The sequence below is a fragment of the Octopus sinensis genome, linkage group LG8 (assembly GCF_006345805.1).
Source record: "Octopus sinensis linkage group LG8, ASM634580v1, whole genome shotgun sequence".
Lineage (NCBI taxonomy): Eukaryota > Metazoa > Mollusca > Cephalopoda > Octopoda > Octopodidae > Octopus > Octopus sinensis.
Window position 1 is genome coordinate 23,510,478 of NC_043004.1, and position 10,000 is coordinate 23,520,477.

The following is a 10,000-nucleotide window of genomic DNA, read 5'->3' on the forward strand; positions in this document are numbered from 1 at the left end:
TTTCGATTCCCAGACCGGGTGTTGTGAGTGTTTATTGAGCGAAAACACCTAAAAGCTCCACGAGGCTCCAGCAGGGGGTGGTGATCCCTGCTGTACTCTTTCTCCCACTCTTTCTTCTGTTGGCCTGCTCGCTTAGCCAGCGGGGTGGCGTCATTCGAAGGCTAAAACAATGCGAATGCATTGTGACCAGCGATATGTAACAACATCTGATGGTCTGGGCGGTCACGTGATATATATATATGTATGTATGTATGTATGTATGTATGTATGTATACATGCATATATGGGTACTGGATGTCAAAAAAAAAAGAACAAAATGAAAAACAAGAACATAAACACACAAAAACATTTAAAACAAACTTTTTTTTGGACAACGAAAGAAACAAATAGAGAAACGAGACAGGCAACATAAAGAACAATCCCACCAGCATGAGAGAGAATATTAATCTACAGATTTGGTATTGTCTACATCAGACTCACCAGTGTGAAAGACAGAGAGGGTTAACATATAGACATGGTACACACTACAACAGTCTCACTAGAATAAGACAGAAGATGAACTTAAAGATGTATCATACACTACATCAGTGTCACTAATGTGAAAGAGAAAGTTAACCTACAGATGTGGTACAGGCTTCTACAGATTTGGTACAGACCTCAGACTCGCCAGTGTAAAAGAGAGTGGGTTAGCTTACAGATACGTTACCCATGACATCAGTATTACTAGAGTAAGATAGAAGGTTAACCTACAGATATTGTTACCAATGTAAAAGAGGATGTTAACCTACAGATATTGTACAAACTACATCAGTTTCACCGGAGACTGCAAGAGAGAGGATTAACCTACAAATGTGGTACATCATAGATCAGTTGTTCATTTCTTGGAGAATGGTGAATCTATATCCATGTTTAAGTTGAACATTAACTACACTAATATCACCAGCGTGGTAGGGTCAGTAAAAGTCATGGACACCATTCATTCCTTCTGTTATAACTGATTTATGAAAAAATCAATGAAAAGCTGTTGGAATTCTATCAAAATATTGCCATTTGGAAAAAAATATATCAAAATCCTTGTTAGGGAATGAAAAAAAAAGAAATTAGAGTCTGTTTCTGTTGGTGGTTTATGGTAATAGCAGACATTAATGGTTTGTGATGGTGGTGATGGTGGTGGTGTTGGTGTTGCTACTGCTACTACTCTTGTTACTGTTGTTGTTGTTGTTGTTGTTGGTGGTGGTGGTGGTGGCGGTGATGGTGATAGTAGTAGAGATGATGATGTTGTTGATGATGGTGATGCTTATAATTATGACATTGGTGATGATAATGATGGTGACGATGTTAATGATAATGATCTAACAAGTTGATTGTTTACTTATTCCATTTCATTATAACTAATTTAAGCAGATATTTCATCAATTTATTTCGTTTTTCTCATTAATATTTCATTCTATTCACTTTCATTACTGAAAAGCAATACATTTTATTTAATATTAGTCACATCAAACTATTGTAAAATTTTTTGTGAAACTACTTAAATAACTCTTTAATTGAAAAGAAAAAAAAACATAAATAAAAACAAAGACACAAACACAATAAAACTTTAATTTATTGTGTTTTGCAGAGAAAGGATGTAAATATTCTGTTGCCAGAAAGCTGGCATAATCCACAGCATGTCAGGCAAAATACTTAATGGTATTTCATCCTTCTTTACATTCTGGGTTCAAATGCTGCTGGGGTTGACTTTGCCTTTCATCCTTTTGGGGTCGCTAAAGTAAGTACCAGTTGTACACTGGAGGCTGATTTAATCAACTTAGCCCCACTTCTGAAATTTATTATTATAAATGTTAATGTGGCAAGCTGGCTGGATTGTTATCACACCAGACAAAATGCTTAGTTTCAAATTTTGGCACAAGGCCAGCGGTTTTTCAGGGAGGGGACAAGCTGATTAAATCAACCTAAGTGCTCAACTGGTACTTATTTTATTGACCTTGAAAGGATGAAAGGCAAAGTTGAACTTTGTACAATTTGAACTAAGAATGTAAAGACAAATGAGGCATTTTGCACAGTGTGCAAATGATTCTGCCAGTTGCTGCCTTGATGATGATGATGATGACGCCAACGCTGCTGCCACTGCCGCCACCGCCAATGACACCAATGCCGACGCCGCTGACGCCGCTGCTGTCGCTGCCGCCACCACCAACACCCACAATGCTGACGCCAACGGCGCTGACGTCACCAACAATGCTGCCGCCGCCGCCGTCACCACCACCAACAACACTGATGATGCCAATGCTGATGCTGACGCTGATGGCGATGCTGCCAACGCTGAAGCTGCCAACGCCGAAGCCACCGCCGACATTGACAACAATGTCTTAATGCAGTACCAGGCAGTGGCTCTCATGGCTTCTTATCTTAACTAATTGGAAGTATTATTATATACATATTTTGTCTTTTTATAAAAGATGGGCTACAACAAATATTCTGCCCAATACCATAGATTTGCTTGTCAGTTGTTTTACCTTAACCTTGGTGGCTGACAATATGTACATCTTTGATCACAAGCAAGAGTAGTGGATGAGCATCACAGCGATGTGTTGAGAGGAATTCTTTGGGGTTTGAATAAGTCACCTCGGAAACATGGGTGTTTCCTTCAACACTCTTAAAAACCCTTTATTCAGGGAAACTTCTAAGTGGGATGGGCTACTCGGCCAGAAGAAAATCCTAGGAGGGCTCGATCTGAAAGGTAATACACTGTTTATCTTGATATGAGATCACCGTGTTGTACACATATGGCTGTGATGCATGTGCCTAGTGTACCCTTATCAGACGGGTAGTCATGATGGATATATTGGGTTTTGTATATTTGTACCCCAGTGTTACTTTGATGGTATGAGTTGCTCTCTCACTAAATAATAATAATGACAAACCTTTCTACTATAGGCACAAGGCCTCAAATTTGTTTTTGGGGGCGGGGATAAAATCAATTACACCATGCCCAGTACTCAAAAAGATGAATGGCAAAGTCAACCTTGGCAGAATTTGAACTCAGAACATAGCACTGGGCCAAATACTACTAAGCACTTTGTCCATCATGCTAACAATTCTACCAGCTCACTGCCTTAATAATAATAATAATAATAATAATAATAATAATAATAATAGTGATTTCTGTTGAAGGCACAAGGCCTGAAATTTACTGAGAGGGGACTAGTTGATTACATTGACCTCAGTGCTTAACTGATACTTAATTTATCAATCCCAAAAGGATGAAAGGCATAGTCGACCTCGGCGGAATTTAAACATCAGAACGTAACAGCAGATGAAATACCGTTATGCATTTCGCACAATGCTTAGCGGTATTTTGTCCGTTTTTATGTTCTGAGTTCAAATTCTGCCAAGGTCAACTTGGCCTTTCATTCTTTCGAGGTTGATGAAAAGAGTACCAGTCAAGCACTGGGGTTGATGCAATCAACCATCTCTTCCTCGAAAAAAAACTCTGGCCTTGTGCCTATAGTAGAAAAGATCATTATTATTATTAAGGTGGTGAGCTGGCAGAATCATTAGCATGCTGGGCAAAATGCTTAGCGGCATTTCGTCTGTCTTCAAATTCAGAGCTCAAATTCTGCCAAGGTTGACGTTGCATTTCATCCATTCAGGATTGATAAATTAAGTACCAATTAGGCACTGGGGTAGATGTAATCGACCAGTCTCCTCCCCCAAAGTTTCAGGCCTCGTGCTTATAGTAGAAAGGATTGTTACTATTATTATTATTATTATTATTATTATTATTATTATCATTATTATTATTATTATTATTATTACTATTATTATTCAGGCAGCAAGCTGGCAGAATTGTGAGCATGCCAGGTGAAATGTTTAACGGCATTTCATCCAAGGTTGACTTTGCCTTTCATCCTTTCAGGTCATAAAATAAACACCAGTCAAGTACTGGGGTCAGTGTAGTTGACTTGCCCTCCCCAACCACCGAAATTGTTGGCCATGCACCAAAATTTGAAATCCTCCTCCTCCTCCTCCTCCTCCTCATCATCATCATCATCATCACCACCACCACCACCACCATCATCATCATCATCATCATTATCATCAATAAGGCAGTGAGCTGGCAGAATCTGTCTTTGTGTTCCGAGCTCAAATTCCGCCCAGGTCAACTTTGCCTTTCATCCTTTTGGAATCGATAAATTAAGTACCAGCTATGTACTGAGGTTGATCTAATAGCCTGGCCCTAACTTGCCAAAAATTTCGGGCCTTGTGCCTAGAGTAGAAAAGATTATTAATATCATCGTTATTAATAAGGTGGCAAGCTGGCAGAAACATTAGCATGCTGGGCGAAATGCTTAGCGATATTTCATCTGTCTTTACGTTCTGAGTTCAAATTCTGCCACGGTCAGCTTTGCCTTTCATTCTTTTTGGGTCAATAAATTAAGTACCAGTTGCGTACTGGGGTCAGTCTAATCGTCTGATCCCATCTTCCAAAATTTTGGGCCTTGTGGCTAGAGTAGAAAAGATTATTATTATTATTGTCCAACCCATGCTAGCATAGAAAGCGGACGTTAAAAGATGATGATGATTATTATTATTATAATTATTATTATTATTATTATTACGGCAGTGATTTAGCAGAATCATTACCATGCTGGGCAAAATGCTTAGCGGCATTTCGTCCATCTACATGTCCTGAGTTCAAAATCCACTGAGGTTGATTTTGCCTTCTGTCCTTCTGGGGTCGATAAAATAAGTGCCAGTTGAGTAGTGGAGATGATGGAATCGATTTACCCACTCCCCTGAAATAACTGGCCTTGTACCAAAATTTGAGGTCGTCATTATCATTATTATTATTATTATTATTATTATTACGTGCCACCGGCACCATCCGATCGTAGCCGTTGCCAGCCTCGCCTGGCCCCCGTGCCAGTGGCACGTAAAAAGCACCATCCGACCGTGGCTGTTTGCCAGCCCCGTCTGGCACGTAAAAAGCACCCACTACACTCACGGAGTGGTTGGCATTAGGAAGGGCATCCAGCCATAGAAACATTGCCAGATCAGACTGGGCCTGGTGCAGTCTTCTGGCTTCCCAGACCCCAGTTGAACCGTCCAACCCATGCTAGCATGGAAAGCGGACGCTAAATGATGATGATGGTGATTATTATTATTATTATTATTATTATTATTATTATTATTATTATTGTTATTATTATTATTATTATTTAGGTTGTTTATGCTATAAATATGCATTGTATCTACATTTCTAATCTGTTTTGTACTTTCTACACACTCTGTAAACCTGATGCCAACCACTGTATACCGTGACATTTTGCTAACCATATAACAATTAAGGTCACTTTATTATAATACTCTACAAACTGATTTTCCAATACCTATACTGTGTTGCTACTGCTGCTGCTGCTACTATTGCCGTTATTCTGTGCTTTATATTCTAGCAATGCTATAAATATATATCTGCACTATTTCTGTCTTATTCTGCTATTTTTAAATTTAGTATTCTGTCATGTAGATGGAGGTGTCATACTTTCATAGAGTGGTGTTGGTGGTGGTGGTGGCAGGGCAGTAGCAAAACAGCTGAGACATTAAGGGTAAAGGGAGGAAGTCTACAGACTACAGGGACACTTGCAATGATCTGCGTGGGAGGTAACTTGTAGATATAAACTATTGGCCAATATAAACTGTCCTCCTTCTCCACCCCCTTGTTGAAAAAGAGGAGGAGGTGGAAGAAGAAGAAGAAGAAGAAGAAGAAGAAGAAGAAGAAGAAGAAGAAGAAAGAAGAAGAGGAGGAGGAGGAGGAGGAAGATGAGGAGGAGGAGGTGGAGGAATTTGATGCTTCTTTGGTGGATTGTGCCTGAAACGTTTGATGTGAAACTGAATAGGAGGAGAAGTGACCTTTCAATGGAAGACTGTGCTAAAAATGTTTGATGTAAGACAAAAGAACAAGAGTTGAGATGTTTTAACGAAGGTCTTTGAGATGTGAATGCTTTGGTGCAGAAGAGGTGTGACATTTCAATGAAAGACTAAAAATGTTTTAATGTAATGTAGAAGAAACACCACAAGAAGCGATGTTATATTTCAAAGAAGGACTGTGTCTGAAATGGTATATATATCTCCTCTTCTTCACTGAAAGCCAATATTTTCCACTCAATGAACTAACAGTTTAGTGGTCTGTATGCTCTCTTCACCATATCTATATTATGCCTGTGGTCAACTGTGAATGGCCATAGATAGGTCTGTGGTCAGTAGACAAGTTCACACCACCACAGATTAATAAAATGCAGTATGTAGTGAAGGTTTGTGTAAGCAACTATGTCTTGTTCTATGTTCGAGTAAAGCGCAAGAACATGAAACAATAGACTTACCACTGCTCGCACCAACAGGACTTGTTGGGCAGAAGAAAGGCTGAGGACGCTCGACCTTTATTCTCTTGAAAAACGCCGCCGCCGTAGTGATCTCATTCTCGCCCACAACATCATAAGCGGAAAGTGTAACCTCTCGAAAGAGCTGTTCTTCACTCCTGCTCCAGAGCGTCGGCTGCGGGGTCATTCCGAAAAGCTCTACCTGCGACGATTTCATCTCAATCGAAGGAGAGGAGCTTTCTCCGTCCGGGTTGCGGATCCGTGGAACAAGCTGCCAGACGAGATGGTAAAGATGCCGACGACCGCTTTGTTCAAAGCCTCCCTGGACCTCAAGTGGCCTGAACTCTTTGCATGAACACCACCCTGTACTTAACTCCATGTCCCTCTACATGGCCTTGCTATTTGCTTTTGAGCCTAACTAACTAACTAACTAATACAAACTCTGAATGTTTTTACATCACCACCATCACCACCACAACTGCCATCATAATCACAATTGTTGCTTCTATCACCAACCCCCACCATAATGTAACTGAAGTAAACATGCAACCAAAAATTGTCTTCTCACTGCTGTCATTGGATTCAATTGTGGTTTCATGGTCAGGTGATTAGCACTGGTCATAAGTAGGAGTTGAATCCAGTGCTGGAATTTGAACTCAGAACACTAAAAACCAGAACAGATATTGCAAGATCCATTGTCATTTTCTTCACTAAAATTCAATAAATTGAGATTAGTCTTCTTTAGTCTCCCATTTCTACAAGTTTGGCTGTGTGGTAAGTAGCATGCTTACCAACCACATGGTTCTGGGTTCAGTCCCACAGCGTGGCACCTTGGGCAAGTGTCTTCTACTATTGCCTCGGGCCGACCAAAGCCTTGTGAGTGGATTTGGTAGATAGAAACTGAAAGAAGCCCGCTGTATATATATATATATATATATATATATATGTATGTATGTATGTGTGTGTATATGTTTGTGTGTCTGTGTTTGTCCCCCCGCCCAACATCCCTTGACAACCAATGCTGGTGTGTTTACATCCCCGTAACTTAGCGGTTCAGCAAAAGAGACCGATAGAATATGTACTAGACTTACAAAGAATAAGTCCTGGGGTCGATTTGCTCAACTAAAGGCAGTGCTCCAGCATGGCCACAGTCAAATGACTGAAACAAGTAAAAGAATAAAACGGAGAGAGTATCCAGTTTGTGTTTTGACTCATTTGTACTCTGTCACCGATGCACACCAAAATCACTCATCGAGTACAGCTCACATGTTTCACTTTTTTTCTAGTCTTTGCAAATCCTCTGCATTGAAGGCCCACATCTCCCTACCCTATAACACAGCTCTTCATACCAAAATGGTGTTACAATTTACCCTTCAGTCAGAGGGGAAGCCCATCAGTTGTCAGCAGAGGTAATTGTTCTCCCATGCTTTCTAGCTCAGTCTTACTGTGTGTTCACTAAGTAGGTCACCTAGAAAACAGAAGTTATCAACTTCTTCTAGGGAACTATCTGAAAAACAAATCAATTTGCAATATGTTCACATTGCGTGTTGCCTATGTGCACCTGCTGTGTATGAAGTCTGTCTTCTCAGTTAGATTGCTTGTGATCACACAATTTTTCTTCTTGTATAGCCATAGTTTATACTGAGTTCACCATGTAGAATTTCTATTCCTCTTGACCTGCATCTCAAGCAAAACCTGATGATAGCAAGATTTTGAGTTCTCCCCTATTTGATAAATCTTTAGTCTTTACTAGATTTACTTTGATGCCTCTTGATTTGAGGTTTTGCTTCCATGTCTAAAATTTCTCCTCTAAATGAATTAAAGATTCAACTATAAGAATAAAGATTTAACATGCGTCCAACCCACGCTAGCATGGAAAGCGGACGTTAAACGATGATGATGATGATGATGAACCCATAGGAGGCCAGTCTTAAACTCTTCTGTTATGACCTGTAGGATTATAATGAAGAATGAGAGGACTAAAGATAGCCCTGAGCACTCCTTCTTGCACACTGAACTCATTGCTAGTTCTCACTTTACTGATTGCAGATTTATATATAGTTTGTATGGCCTGCACAAAACATTCACCAATCCCTAGCTTCCATACCAACTATCAGATTTCAGATCATGGATCTCTGTGAAAGCCTTCTCCTGTTTAATGAATACCAGGCACAGGAAATTACTTCTGACAACATACTTCTCCCACAGTTGCCTGACTAGAAAGAGGGCATTAACCTTTTAGTATTCAATCACTCTAGCAAAAGTAATGCTTAGTTATTCACATTGTTTTGAATTAATTATGCATTATCTTGTAACTTTGAAGTTTTGACAAGGTGGTTGTATATATTTAGAATGACATTGAAGGGTAGGCATGATAGGCTGGATCTGGCTGGTTTCATATTTAGACTGGATGTGTTCAGTTTAAATGCTAAAAGATTAATAGTGCCTCTTTCAAACTGCACATCAAATAAGCTAATTCTCTTCTTAACCAATTGTGTAATAAATTCTTTCTGTAATTTTCATAACCTAAGGAATTGTAGATATTCTCAGAAAGAGTCAAATAAGCAGATCCTGAAAACAATGAAGTTTATTGACTGAAGAAATAGTAAACATGCTGACAAAGAAGTAGTAACAAATATTCTTTCAAAGCTGCAATTATTCAATGTAATCTAGTGAAAGGCAGAATCTGCAGAAATGTTTCAAGTGGCAGGAGACACTGGCCTGATTCATTAAAAGAATGTTCTTGTTTGTAGGAAGCAAATTTTGGAAATAGAAATGGGAAAGAAACTCATGGCTTAAGAAGTTTGCTTCCCAAACTCATGATTCTGGGTTCATTCTCACTGCATGGTACTTTGGACAAGTGTCTTCCACTACAGTTCTATGTCAATCTGTGCAAGCATGGGAAAGTGAACATTATTATAATGATGAGGAGGATTGTGATGATGGCTTGTTAAAAAGATGCAAATAAAGGTTGAGTTGATAAATATTGCAAGTGGGATACATCAGGAAAGACTTCTGTGCTATCAAAAGAGATGTACAGGATATGGTGCTCAGCATTAGAAGAGAGATTAAATTTGGTGATAAAGAAAGAAGATTGAGTTTTAGTTTGATTTACAGATGTGGGTGTGTGGTGAGCAGCTTTCCTTCCCAACCATATGGTTCCAGGTTCAGTCCCACTGCTTGGCACCTGGGGCAAGTGTATTTTACTATAGCTTCAAACTAACCAGATCCTTGTGAGTGGATTTGGTAGACAGAAACTGAAAGAAGCCCATCGTAAATGTGTGTATGTGTGTGTGTGTGTGTGTGTGTGTGTGTGGTGTGTGTGTGTATGTGTGTGTGTGTGTTTGTGTGTGAGTCTTTGCATCTGTGTTTGTCCTCCACTACTGCTTGATAACTGGTGTTGGTGTGTTTATATCCCCATAACATAGTGGTTTGGCAAAAGAGACTGATAGAATAAGTACCAGGCTTAACAAAATAAGTAATGGGATTGATTCATCTAACTAAAAATTCTTCAAGGTGGTGCCACATTCTAATCACTGAAACAAGTGAAAGACAAAAGATAAAAGATGCAATATGCAAATTTTCTTTTTTTTTTTTATCAAAGCCTGGAGTGATTA

The 10,000-nt window shown here is 39.4% G+C and overlaps 1 protein-coding gene across 2 annotated transcripts in view; it reads right to left on the reverse strand.

The window, feature by feature from the left end:
• Positions 1-10,000, reverse strand: part of LOC115214911 (atrial natriuretic peptide receptor 1) — a 795,859-nt gene that overhangs the window by 35,908 nt on the left and 749,951 nt on the right. The gene's annotated exons all lie outside the window — the stretch shown is intronic.